The sequence below is a fragment of the Podarcis erhardii genome (assembly GCF_964252035.2).
Source record: "Podarcis erhardii genome assembly, chromosome: 2".
Taxonomy (NCBI): domain Eukaryota; kingdom Metazoa; phylum Chordata; class Lepidosauria; order Squamata; family Lacertidae; genus Podarcis; species Podarcis erhardii.
Window position 1 is genome coordinate 47243664 of NC_138498.1, and position 14887 is coordinate 47258550.

The window sequence follows — 14887 nt, forward strand, 5'->3', positions numbered from 1 at the left end:
ACAGAAGCAGGGGTTGTGCATGAGCAACAATCCAACACTCACACTATTTGTGTGTGTGTACATGTGTGTAGTCCCAGTCTCACCTGTTCAGCACCACCCTGCCCCAGTAGGTGGCTTTGTTCTGATACACCAGCTGCTCCTGCTAATTTGAATGTTCTTCTTGAAGGATAAATAACATGGTGGTTGGAAGTAAAGGAGAAAGAACAGGAGCCAAAGGCTGAAGAAGCAGTTTTTCTCATATCTAAACCAGAGTATGATTCTACCCCCTGCCTACTTTTGTTATTGTGCTTTCTTGTTTCATAGATTGGGTACAGATAATTCCGCTTCTCTCTCTCTCTCTCTAACAGAAGTGCTTTCCTCCAATGTTTGTCTGATGCTGGCAGTACAGAATATAAGTGGCAGCCTGAAGGCATCGTCCAATGGTGCATAAATGTGGGAGAATATACTAAGGCAGTACTTATGCATTTGTACAGCTGTAGAAAGAAGTAATGTCATCATTACAGATTTAACGGAGGCAACATTTTGCACCATGGTAGGCCATACATTAAAACTGGAGGCTAAATGCAATTTTGCAAGCCCCTCTGTTCAGCAATTGACTCTCCCCAGGCCACATCTCCTCTCTCCTCAAGTGCCTGCTGGGATGTGTCTCTGAACTATGATCATGCATGATAATGTATCTTGCTTGTCCAGATGGAGGTTGAAAAGATGTGGTTGGGTTGGGTTGGATGTGCCTAACAGTTCTGGACATTTGTATGGCTGGAATGAATCCTACTGTAAATAGGTGTTATTGTTTTGTTTTGTTTTGTTATTATGCATTTTGTGTTTTACTCTTGTATTTTTGTACTGTGAACTGTGCTGAGATCTATAGATGAAGGGCGGTATGCAGAGTTAATAAATAAATAAATACAATAAATGCATCTGACCCCCACCCACAAGAGACTTGTCTGTCATGGTCAGAAAAGGGTTCCCCATGCTTGCAATGGAGATAGATGTATCCTGCTTTGGATATAGATATCAGGAATAATATCCCTGCTGAAGCAGACTAACGGTTTTTAACTGTGGTCAGCACTATGCTTTACAGAAGTCCTCTGGAGATGATCCTCAAAGAGGTCTGTGCATGTAAAAGAACTTGGGAGAATACAGAAATCGTTATTTGGCACAGTTCATATGTATCCCAAACATTTGCCACTATAAGCTCTTGAAATCGCTATGCTTCAGTTATCTGCTTTTAAAATATTCTCAGTTGTTGCAGCTTCTTTTTAATAATAAGCCAAAATTGCACCGTTATGTTTTAGTTAAAGAATAATTATAGAGCACACTTCACCAGAACTATGAAATTGCAATGCACCACATGCTCTTCACTGTGTATCCCACCCAGAGAGAGCATAACAATTGATTTCCCTCACCACCAACCTCTTACTTTATTATACAAACAATGGAGATTTCAGTGCTTCACTGACTTCTTGAAAATAATTACATAGTCCTTGATTGTTTCAGTAGCATTGCCAGAGAAAGAAGACCAGCGATGCAGTTAGGTAAATTTAGGATCTGGACTTAATGGCTTTTTTGGCAGGGAAATGGCTGAAATCGAAGAGGATGACATGGAAGTATTTGCTATTATACTCAGTTGACTTGGAGAATGGGATGCTTTCACCTTCCTTGTAGTGTTTGCGCCACACACTGCAGCATTGTAGCCTGGTGCTTGTAGGCACTAAATAATGCCTAATGACAGAAGGAATTATGAACAGAAGTAATTTGCCTGCTTAGTATGCTGAGGTTCCAGTGTGGAAACCGAATAAAGGGATGAAGCAAACAGAATGGAGACATAAATCTAGAACATATTAGAGATAGGGAATTGCAGGACACCCAGAGGTCTGGGTAGCTGTGAGGGAGAGTGTTTTGTCAGGGTGAGTACAAAGACAACCAGCAGGCATTGGGCAACTTTGGGGGTCCATTTTTATATGGATATGGTAAAATTAGCTAGATCTCTGGTACAGGGGTTACTGGTTAGCCACCTTAAGGAGCTGCAGCTGTTTAGAGAAAGGATTCCCAGTCTTTATGAACCAACGAACTGTCATAGTGCCCCAAAAGAAAACTAGCAATGCTCAGAATTGCCCCCCAAAGACAGGCATCCCCTATGTCCCACAAATAAAAAGGTAAAGGGACCCCTGACCATTAGGTCCAGTTGTGACCAACTCTGGGGTTGTGGTGCTCATCTCGCTTTATTGGCCAAGGGAGCCGGCGGACAGCTTCCGGGTCGTGTGGCCAGCATGACTAAGCCACTTCTGGCAAACCAGAGCAGCGCACGGAAATGCCATTTACCTTCCTACAAGAGCTGTACCTATTTATCTACTTGCACTTTGACGTGCTTTCGAACTGCTAGGTTGGCAGGAGCAGGGACCGAGCAATGGGAGCTCACCCCGTCGTGGAGATTCGAACCGCCGACCTTCTGATCGGCAAGTCCTAGGCTCTGTGGTTTAACCAACAGTGCCACAGACAAAAAACTGGAAAAACCCCACAAAGCAGAAAACCCTGTCCCAACCAACCTCTCCCCCCAAAAGCAAAAAGCAAGCAAACAAACCCAAAGCTCAAACAACCCTCAATTAAAAATAATTAAAAGTGAGTGGGGCAGTGGCCTTCATGGGCACCAAATAGGGTGTTTCTGAAGGTGTTAAGGTGCTCTATGCTAAGTCATCCCTTGGTTTGCCCACTGGTAAATAACCAGTGGAGGAATGTGGCTTCTCCTCTGAAGTGGCATCATTTGCTGCAGTCATTAATCCTTTTTGCTCATCTTCCTTAAAGCTGTGGTGCTTGAATCACATCTTGTTCTACCATGTCTTCTTTCTGTACACTGCAGTAACCAGGATTTTCTACTTCACACAGTTGAAAGACTTGATTGCTAGGCATTTTGTCATGAAAGCTATTGACAGTCATTTCACATGGCTTTTCTTTGAGTTTCAGTTCTTTTGAACTCCTACCCCCTCAAAACAAAATCTATGGATTTGTGTTTATTGACCTACATGGATACAAACTGAATAAAAACAAGCCTTTTTCACATGATCTGTGTTTCTGGAAATTTATTCAGTGAGGACCCCCCACTGCTGCCAATTTCACTTGATGAAAGATATTTTGAATTATTCCTCTCAAATGTCATATGTCAAAACAAAATAAAAAAATTCCTTCCAGTAGCACCTTAAAGACCAACTAAGTTAGTTCTTGGTATGAGCTTTCGTGTGCATGCACACGAAAGCTCATACCAAGAACTAACTTAGTTGGTCTTTAAGGTGCTACTGGAAGGAATTTTTTTATTTTGTTTTGACTATGGCAGACCAACACGGCTACCTATCTGTAAATGTCATATGTTCTGCTATAAAACAAAAACAACTGCTATGCACTGAAAAATGTAAGGAATGTTGTATTTTCCAGCAAAACACATGTCTTCTTCTGTGTGTTCCTTCACTATTAATACATAATGCAGTCTTGTTGCTTAACATAAAGATGACATCTCTTTTCTCTGTTTCACATATAAAGTAAGTGACCTTAAGCTGGCATATCTCATCTGTTTCTGTCTGAATACCAGATAAAGCACGGTTATAGAATGGGAAGTGTCTACAGGACAATTGTTGTCAACAATTAGAATAAATCTCATTTATCTTGTTACTACATCTGTTTTGTGTTCATCTTTATTTATACAAGTAGGAGGTAAGAACAATGAGACAAGTTCAGTTTTTCTTTTGCTGCATTTTGTATATTTTATCTGTCATGTAAAATGTGTTAGCATAAAGAATACACAGTTTACAGTGTAGTGCTGATAGATGAGGTGCTTCCTTTTCGAGAAAAGATAAAGGTCTCAGTTTAAATCCTCAGCAAACCCCAAATAGGGCTGGGAGAATCCCAGTAAGAAAATCCCATTGAGCTGCTACCAAGAGAGTTGAGGTATATTGTTTCCCCCATACCTTTACATTTCCTAATGTGGCAAGTGATGGAGGCATTGCAGCCTCTTGCCTGCTTTTCCCCTCATCCTGTTCTTTGTCAACACCACCAGCAACTTCTGGAATTAACTGGAAGAATCCAGACCTCAGACAACAAGATTGGGGAAGGAATCTGCAAGATAAGCCATGGGTTCCTTGCATCTTGTTTCATGCAGTTCCCAAGGCATTTTGCCCTCTGCTTGCTGGATTGTGTGGGTAGTTTCTAAGAAAACATTGTCAATGTGTATATACTCCTCACCTAAAATTCATAATAAAATAAGTTTCTAAACAAATAAGTCCCCCCTCCAATCAATTACAACATGATACAAAACAATTTCAAGAAGCATCTGAAATCCAATATGTAGGCCATAACATACCAGAAATGAGTTATTCTTTACAGCTCATTTGAAAGTCTGCACTGTAGGGGGTTTATGTAGAGGTTTTACGTAACTCAGTAGGAAGGACCACCACTAAGTTAACCATGCCAGGGTAGCCCTACTTCTTCACTGCTTTTTGCATCCATGTCTTCTGACACTGATACGCTGCCACATTTTAAAGAATCTTGTCAGATGATGACTATAAATAAACATTAGCATTCCAGTCCCATGACAAGAATCATCAGACTTTGATCTTATTAAGAAAGTAAATAATGTACTGTGATAGGTACCCTCCCCATCTTTTTCTTGCAATCGGCAGAAAAGCAGCTTGAGAGATGTGACTTTTTTTCTTCAGAAGGAAAACTGCCAAAGCAGAGACTGTTAAGTAGCCCAACTCCTCACAGTTTCTCTGTTCTCGATTTGCAGACTCCCGCAGTTATTTTTCATTTTAGAAAAAGGTCAAGAGACTGTTACATACATCTGCTGCGTAATTTCTAGTTTGGCCCTTACAGTTACACCATTTATGAAACATAAATGAATGCAGCCTGTTTCAGAGGTACTGAGAGAGAATGAGAGAGATTATGTTTTATGATTCCATTGGATTTTAATAATGACAACTACCTTTATGTATTTTACGGTTTTTGATAGTAACCTTGGGAGCAGGATACCAATAGAGTGTGTTTATGTAACTGTATATGGGATGCAGGTGGCGCTGTGGTCTAAACGACTGAGCCTCTTGGGCTTGCCGATCGGAAGGTTGACGGTTCGAATCCTTCAACGGGGTGAGCTCCCGTTGCTCGGTCCCAGCTCCTGTCAACCCAGCAGTTCGAAAGCATGTCAAAGTGCAAGTAGATAAATAGGTACCGCTCCGGCGGGAAGATAAATGGTGTTTCCGTGCGCTGCTCTGGTATCGCCAGAAGCGGCTTAGTCATGTTTGCCACATGACCCGGAAAAACTGTCTGTGGACAAACGCCGCTCCCTCAGCCAGTAAGGCAAGATCAGTGCGGCAACCCCAGAGTCATTTGCGACTGGACTTAACTGTCAGGGGTCCTTTACCTTTATGTAACTACGGTATATACACACACACATACTGTATATTAAAAATGCAATTGAAATACAGAGGTTCAGTCTTCATCAATTTGCTTCTTAATAGTTTACATGCACCACAACTTGACAATCTCTGCATAACTGATCTAATGCATAAAAATGATTGGAGATAAAGTATGCTCAATCTCTGAATGTGTATATGCTGCATCATAAATGCCCAATACTGGATTACCCAATAGGCAGACTATGCACAAACTAAAGGGGGGGGCACAAAAGGGGAGAATGACAAGATATATTATTAGCTTGAGGAGTAGCTATTATAAAAAAAACTCTGAGAAATAGGAATTCGGAAGTTTGCCTTTGACTGAATATGGGGTCTGTTTGATAGTACACAGTTCTAGTATGATCACTGCAAGGTCATGTTGAAAGTCTTGTTGAAAGTTCTTGAAAGGCCTTGTTGCCAAAAGGTAGGCTTGAAATATTTTGAATGAATGGATAGTCACCAGTAATCACTATTGTACTGCATTTTAGCTGCAATATAGCTGAACTCTGAATTGTTGGGGAACAAGGAAAGCGGACTTTTTTACTTGAGCTCCACAAATGCCTAATGTGACCCGTGTAATTCAGACTCAACTTGTCAAGATAGCCAGCTCTCAAGCTGTCCCCTGCTTCTGTAATACAGTTAGCATTTCCAGCACTAGTGCCTTTAGCAAAAGACAAACAGTTGCTTAACTGAGCAATGATGCCAATTTGGTACCAAATGGGACTAAAACTGGCATACTTAAGTAGTTTGCTGGTTGAAGTGTCCTTGTGTGACCCAAGGAATGTGGACACAGCAGTAGAATAATGATGATGATGATGATGATGATGATGTTCAACAGTTCCTAGAATAAGTAGTTTATAAAATGCTTTTTTTGTTGTTGAAAGAAAAGTTTGTGTATTGTGGAGAAATAGTTTTTTATAATTTAGGTGTTGCAAATATTTCACCTGATCCTTTCATTGTTTTCCAAAATAGGAATATATATATATATTTCTGGGTGTGGAGCATTTAATTCTATTTTTAAAAAATAAAAGTTAAAAAGTCTATTTCTTCTTTACTTTTGTAAACCTGTACAGTTTTCCTGCTACTGGAAACACTTTTCACTTCTAGCCCTTCTGCTAGCAAGCCATTGAATAAATTTACTTTAGACTATGAATCTCTGTAAACTAAACAGACTACTAGCGTAGGTATTTCCTAAATTAAATCAGCTTTAAAATTAAATAAATTCGCTTCCAATATATAACAGTATGTGGATCCAGATTCAGAGCTGTTCACTTTAGCCTAAGGGGACTGCATTGCTCTCTGAGCCTAATACCTAAAAGAAACCAGTAGATAAGTTCAATGCTTTTCAGCAGCTGCCTCTGTAGATGTAGAAGCTGATAATGACAAGAGAATTTGATGTCTGACTTTCACATGGTGTCTGTGCTGCTTCTTGAAGCTTGGTCCCCTCCCTGCTTTGTTGTAGATCTGTCTTTTTAGCTGAAAATGGTCATGAAATAAAGGTGACTATGAAACAGGTTTATTGTTCCATTTAACTCAAACAGTTCAAAACTAATTAGAGTAGCAATTGTCATCATCCCATGGGAAGCCTTAGCTGCATTATTTTATGTTACATATAATCATCATAACATAAATTTCATTTACCTCAAATGGAATAATGTTCATTGACTTCAACGGCGCGTGCAATTGGATTTCAGATAAGAACGTTAATATAATTGGTACTGAAGAAAAGAACTTTCACAAATAGAGTCCTAAGTGCATGCAAAGCACATGTCCCAATGTATGTGAACTTGAAATCCATTTACGTCTAACACCTCTGACCTTACTAGCTAATTTATCATCATGAACATAATAGTGTCTAGATTCAGACTTTGCTTTTAAACAATATGGAATTTCTAAGCTTTCTTTGAAGGCAGCTCTATCAAATTATTTATTCATTTATTTCATTATTTACATCTACTAAACAGATTATGGGGCAGAATTGTTTTCTGCTACTACAGTGTGTAGGGCCTGAAGCAATGGGCTTTGAAAAAGAATTTAGGTTAAACTTAGGAAGAGCTTATTGACAGTATCAGAGATTTAACAGTGGAGCAGACCATCTTAAAAGTGATGGGCTCTTTATTAAACGTTTTAAGCATAGGCTGGATGGCCACCTCTCAAGGTGCTATAGTAATAGATTTCTTCCGTTGGCATTGGAGGAAGGACCATAGCTGAGTGGTACAGCATAAATCTTTGGCACTTCTAGGGCTGGGGAAGACTCACTGTCTGAAATCTTTAAGATCCATTGCCAGCCATCATCATCATCATCATCATCATCATCATCATCATCATCATCTATTACTTATACCCTGCCCATCTGGCTGGGTTTCCCCGGCCACTCTGGGCAGCTTCCAACAGGAGATTAAAAATAAATTAAAACATCAGTTATTAAAAAAAAAAAAAAAACTTCCCTAAACAGGTCTGCCTTCAGATGTCTTCTAAACATCAGATAGTTGTTTATCTCTTTGACATCTGAAGGGATGGTGTTCTACAGGGTGGGCACCACTACTGAAGAAGGCCCTCTGCCTGGTTCCTTGTAACTTTACTTCTCAAAGTGAGGGAACTGGCAGAAGGCCCTCAGCGCTGGACCTCAGCGTCTGGGCCGAACGATGAGGGTGGAGATGCTCCTTCAGGGCTGAGGCCCTTTAGGGCTTTAAAGGTCAGCACCAACATTTTGAATTGTGCTCGGAAACTTATTGGGAGCCAATGTAGGTCTTTCAAGACTGGTGTTACGTGGTCTCGGTGGCCACCCCCTGTCACCAATCTAGCTGCCACATTCTGGATTAATTGTAGTTTCCGGGTCACCATTAAAGGTAGCCCCATGTAGAGTGCATTGCAGTAGTCCAAGCGGGAGATAACTAGAGCATGCACCACTCTGGCGAGACAGTCCGTGGGCAGGTAGGGTCTAGCCTGCATATCAGATGGAGCTGGTAGACAGCTGCCCTGGAAGCAGAATTGACCTGCACCTCCATGGACAGCTGCGAGTCCAAAATGACTCCCAGGCTGTGCACCTGCTCCTTCAGGGGTACAGTTGCCCCATTCAGGACCAGGGAGTCTCCCACACCCACCCATTCCCTGTCCCCCAAAATAGTACTTCTGTCTTGTCAGGATTCAACTTATCCTAGTACTAGGCTAGGTGGCCCAATGGTCTGACTCTAAGGCAGCTTCCTATGTTCCTTTTTAGAGGTTGGATTAGTTTATCTTTAAGCTTACTTCTGCTATGATTCTATAACCACAGCTTAGCTCATGGGTACATTTTGTAGCTAGTGTTGTGGTTATATCAAGGTGAGGAGCAGACAGGGCTGGCCTAAGATATTTTGACACCTGAGCTGAACACCCACCAACCAGGGAACAAGGGACATCAACATCAGGAACAATTGGAGGAATAAAGATGTACATTGGGAACAATGGTGAGAGGAAACCAGCAGTGCTTCCTATTCACCAAGAAGCTGCTGTAGGGATGGGACAGGGACTGCCAAGAAGGTGGCAGATCTGGCCTCCAAGGAATATCACTGCTGCTGCAGTGAACGATGCATTCTTTGGAGGCCGGATCTGCTGCTCCTGTGGATCCTGCTGCCTGAGGCAGTCGCCTCACCTTGCCTCATGGGTTGGTCAGCCCTGAGTGCAGGAGTACATGAAAAGAGTCATAGAATTCTAGTTCAACCCTCTGCAATGCAGGAATCTCAACCCACAGACCCTCATCCAAGTTGAATCCATACCAGACCCTGCTTAGCTTTGCAAATGTGCTATCAGCTTTCTCGCTGCACCACTAGGCAGTGGTGCATAATAGCAACATACAGTAGCTGATTAGCCAACACATTGGTTGTATCAATACATTAACTTGTGGCAGCTTCTGAACTGTACTCCTTACAGGTCAAATGAAGTGCAACTCTATAAAATTTGCAGCAGAGCAGGATCAGCATCTTGGAAGTGAGTTTTATATTCATTAAGTGAGTTCAGTAATGCTGTCAAAACTGCTGTGTAAACAGCTACTCTGCTCTCTTTCTCACTGTATGTTTCTTTCCTATGACTCTGGCCATGAGTCTTAGTTCTTGTATCCCATCTGGCTGTGATTTGAAAGCAGATGCAAATATTAATGAGCTGCATTCAGGCAAGATGACGCTAATGATAGTTGGAAAGTCCTGCACACTTGATGGCGTGGGGACATTTTAAACTGATGTTATTCCTCTTCTGGCCATCAAGAAAACTTGCTGTTGCATAATGCAATGACCCACTCCTGATTGGATTATTGGGAGCCTGTTGTACTAGAGTCTGCCCTGGAGCCTTGACTTTGAAAGCTTTTAAATCTCTTAGCTGTGAGTTGGGCAGACTGGACAAAGGTACCCTCCCCTTGCAGGAAGAGGTTGGTAATGTAAGGATATTCTTGCAGTCATCACTGCTCAGGTGGCTTAAGTGGTCCATTCAGGTTCTTGTCTGGCACTGAAAAGGGAAGCCCTTCACCACCTGTCCCATAGGATGTGCACTGGTTGTCTGTTTGCTTTTGGCCTTGATTTAAGCTGCTGAATTTAACTCAAAAAGGTATATGTGCCCTAGGGCTGAAATAAATGGAAGATTGCCTCACCTTTTACCTGTGTCATGATTTGCAGCAGAGCACCTGCTCTTAGTTCAACTGACATTATGATGCAACAGCTCAGGGCCTTCTCTGTTGTGGTACCCTTGATGTGGAACTCTGTTCCCATAGAGACCCACCTGTCATCTGCATCAGATGAAGATACATTTCTAGGCATGTGGATTTTGGGCTGATGCAAGAGTTGTTACTGCTGGATTGTTTGCAATTATGATCTCATTATATTTTGATGTTTTGTTTCAAATCTGATTTATAGTGTTGGTTTTATGGTTGTTGCCTTCATTTGTATATTTTACTGTTTTACTATGTTCCACCTTGGGTTTCTTTTGGCTGAAGATGGAAAATGCAGAATGAATGAATGAATGAATGAATGAGAGCTATATTTTACTATTACAGTTGATGCATGAAGCCTTTTTGTAGATGCTTTGGAATTGTGAAATGTCTTTTCCTGGAGACTTGCCAGATCTCATTTTAGCATCTCCAAGAAACTCTGTTAACTTTCTTATTTGGATTATGTGAGTAGAGGTTAATTTTGCTATCTATTTGGGTTCCACTAAAATAAAAATAGTATTTTCACATAGCAAACTTAACAAAACATGCACACAGTATTTTGGAATCCGCAGCATAGTCGTTCATCCTGAAACAGTGTAGTCACTTTCTTTTATAGTGAGCATTCTGTATTTTCTTACTATCTTTAGCAATGAAATACCTTGGTAATAAAATACTTTGTGCTACTTCCTACAATCTTGTCAATTCCTGCTGAACATTTCTTCTCCCATACAAAGGTGTGTATGTACCTTTGCAGCTGTCAAGAAAACAGAACATACCAGAATATCTATTTATGCATCATTAGACCACAAAATCAATGTGAGGGTGTGTTTGAGAGTGACCCATTTCTAAATATCTTTACTTGAATTGAACAGAGTAGCAGCAGAAACTGAACTCACGAAACATCAAGAGATCATCTAGGTTTTCTGTGGAAAGCTGTTGATCAGAACTGGGGGGAAGGGAGTACATCCCCCATCCCCTAGTAGGCTTCAGACAAAACTATCAACAATATTTCATATATAAATTTCCATTCTTCACCTGCCTGTCTATATTTATATCTATAAAAATAGGAGCAGGATGCCACAAGTAATCTACATCATATAAACAATTCCAGAACCTCCTCAGTGTTCAGGAAATGTGGTTTAAGAAGAATTTGGGGTTAAAACAGTTGCATTGAATATTCATTCTCATATAGCCTCACTGCACACACAGAGCCACAATCCATTTAGTATTTCTATTATGCCTATCCAGTCTTTCGTTGCATGTGTACTGTGAACTTGCCTTCACATCCCTTTTCTGCTTTTCATGGTGAGCCACCTGGGGATCTTGCAATGCAAGAGTTAATGAAATAATAAAAGGAGGGGAATGAATCAATTTGCCACCCTTGATGTCTTTGGCTTTGTATTTTTCTTAAAGACCTTAATTTTTAGTGGCTTATGCATGCAAGAACATGTTCCCCATGACTAATGTGCTAGCGGTGGCAAGCGTATAGCTTTATTCTAAGCACTTCATTCATCTGCTTTTTAATTCAGCATTCAAAGGACTGGCAATTTTTATTTTTATTTTATTTTTTTGGTCATGTTGGATTGTTTGTCAGCTTGGATTACAGCCTCTCATTTATCTTCTGGTATCTGGTGCTCCCCTGTTCATTAAAAACAATGAGGTATATTTTGTGTGTGTCTGTGTGATGTAAACAGAATTGCACAGTTAGCTTATGATCCAGGAGCTGTCCAATGTTATCATAAATTCAGTATGCGGAGTTCATTGCTAAAGGGGGAATTTTTGTTTCTGCGTTTTCAGATCGTGATGTGTCCTACTCTTCAAGTTAGGACATGAAATGGCTAAGGCTCGTACATAGCTGGAGGAGAAACTAGCAAGTAAAATACAATGTAGTAACTCTTTGTGGGTTTGATTCCCAGAGGAAAGTTGCAGCTTGAGCAAATCCAATACATTTTTGCAAATCCCTTCCTCTCAGTGGTCCCTGAATAGATACTATCTGTCTATTTCTTGACTCAGTGTTGAGAGGATAGCACTGCCCTCAGGCAGCCATCCAGCTGTTGCACTATTGGCTGTGCCAAGCTCATATGCTTTTGCCTTTAACTTACCCAGGACAAGTCTGCCTGCTCCTGTGAAACAGCTCAGAGCGATCACTCCTGCCTCCTTGTTCCCTAGCTGCTTCTTTCTACTTCCAGCTGACCCCTCCCTTTAAATGTTTACTATCCCTTGTGCCACAAGAATATCTGGGGTCTCTTTCTGAACGAGCTCAGAAAAGATACATCAGAAATACATTTCAAGGGATAACTCACATGTCCCTGCAGAGTCCACTGTAAAGTAAATTATATACCTCTATTCTAAGCTGAAACTGGAGGCCCAGGTGGCCTTAGCGGTGAGGAATGCATATGACCAGATCTGTCTGGTTTGTCAGTTCCTGGACTGGGAGAGCCTGGCCACTATTATCCATGCCTTGGGAGTCTCCTAAATGGATTACTGTGATGCGTTCCATGTGGAAATACCCTTGAAGATTGCTTCAGAAGCTGCAGCTAGTGTGAAATGTGGCAGCTCCACTGGGATGGAGCCTTCTCCATAGCGGCAACCCAGCGGTGGAACTCAGTTCCACTATGATTGGTTCCCTCAGTGTTTTGCTTTAGATACCTTTTTCAAAGTCACAGTCATTTACTCAGGCATTTGGGAACAGTTGCATATGTTTGTGTCTTTGAGATGGTTTCCTGCCATTAGTTTAAACAATTTAATGTTAAATTTCTATGGCATTTTAAGATGTCTTGAATTTTTAATTACATGGTTTTATATCATGTTGTATACCACCCTGCAATCTAGAAATCAGTTGCTACTACTTCTTCCTCTCCTTCAACTTACTGTTAATACCCAATGCACTCAGTTGACTGGCGCTCAACCTTTCAGAATGCTAATGGGAAAATATGCTGAAATCTTCTGTTTTTAAAGATTAACTGATTTTCTTGGCAAGATCATTTTGACATCTTTACTTATTAGTGCACTCTTAGATGAGAAAGAATCTAGCCAGCAACTGTTGGTTATTATTAAAGGATAAGAGTTTTATTCAGAATAGCTGTCCCACTTCTTGATGGTTTGTCTAGTAAAATTACCAGGGTGGTGGTGGTGTAAAAGGGGATCCAACTGCCTTAGCTAATATATTTGGAAAGCTACAAGGAAGAAGTGATTTGATGACCAATATTGAGGGTGGGGTGGTCAGAAGTTGTGATTTGTGATTTCATGGGAGGGGGGTTCCCTACACATTATCTCATAGCTAGAACACTGATAACTCTTCCAAGTCCACTAAGGCACATGTAACTTGTCCTGGTAAAATGATATTGCTTCCAATCTAATTCTAAGCCTTCATTTACATCATTGCTTAAACTCTTAGTAATTCAAAATAATTAAAATATTTTCCAGACTTCCAAAGTGTATAGGTGAAATACAATGAGAAGGCATTGGGATCATGTCTGCTGTCCCCCCTCCCAAATACTATGCATTTGGCAGAAGTCCAGAGCAGAACGCTATGCATGGCAATTGCACACTTCATTTGGGACCCTCTTTTTTGCAATGTTCCCAGTTGTGTGTAAGAGCTACATGTGTAGAGCATTGGTAAAAGCTTTTATTGAATAGGTGGAGGTCAGAGGAAAGGATAGCAGATACAATCCTGATGCCCTTCCATTGTTCCACTGTTGGTTAGGAAGTTCTGAACAGGGCAAGTGTTTTATCCTAAGCTCCTGTGGAGTTTCTATTTCTTTTCCTGTTTCATTAATACCTTGTAGGGAGTTGCTTTATAAAATCATATGCTCACATGTAGTGAGAGACTTTGACCTGCCTTTCATTTTTACAGTACAGAAATATAAATTGGGGTACAATCAGCCCCATGGGATGGTTTGGCAAGTGTACAGAGGCATCTCTGTGTGTGCAAATGGGCTCCAATGCTTTGATTGCCTATACAGTGGTACCTCAGGTTACAGACGCTTCAGGTTACAGACGCTTCAGGTTACAGACTCCACTAACCGAGAAATAGTACCTCGGTTTAAGAACTTTGCTTCAGGATGGGAACAGAAATCACGCGGCAGTGGGAGGCCACATTAGCTAAAGTGGTAACTTAGGTTAAGAACAGTTTCAGGTTAAGAACAGACCTCCGGAACGAATTAAGTTTGTAACCTGAGGTACCACTGTATGTCTTCATACTCACTCTCTTCTTTGCTCTAAGATGGGGTTGAAAGTCTCAGGCTTTTCTTCGTTGTTCTCTTTGCTGCCTGTCTTCTCTGTAATTAGCCATAACTTCTCAGTTCCTTCTCTCTCTCCTATCTTCTCTCACACTTCTCCCCCCTCCTTCCAGGTCTCTGCTCTTGCCTCACAACCAGTGGCAGACACCCCCTGCCTCTTGCCTTCCATTCTACATCATAATTGCAGCATCCCTGAAGCTCAGCATCTAGTGGAACCAAATCTGTCACGCTCCCCTAAATCTGCCTGTCGTGACTCAACCTGTTCAGCTGTTCTGTTTCTCTTTCTCTGTGTGTTTTGTTTATTCCCCCACACTCCCATTCACTCTGCTCAGGACCTTCTTCTGATGCTTAAATAGCCACCTTGCTTTCCTCTGGCTTAGCACATCTTGAGGCTTCTTCAACCCTACTGTCTCGCTTCCCAACTTCTGGCCTCTTTGACTCACCTTTAGGTCAGACCACCGGCAAAACAGAACAACTAGTGCCATTGTCTCCCAACAGACTTTATCATGCTCACTGCAGTGCATTTTCAGGCC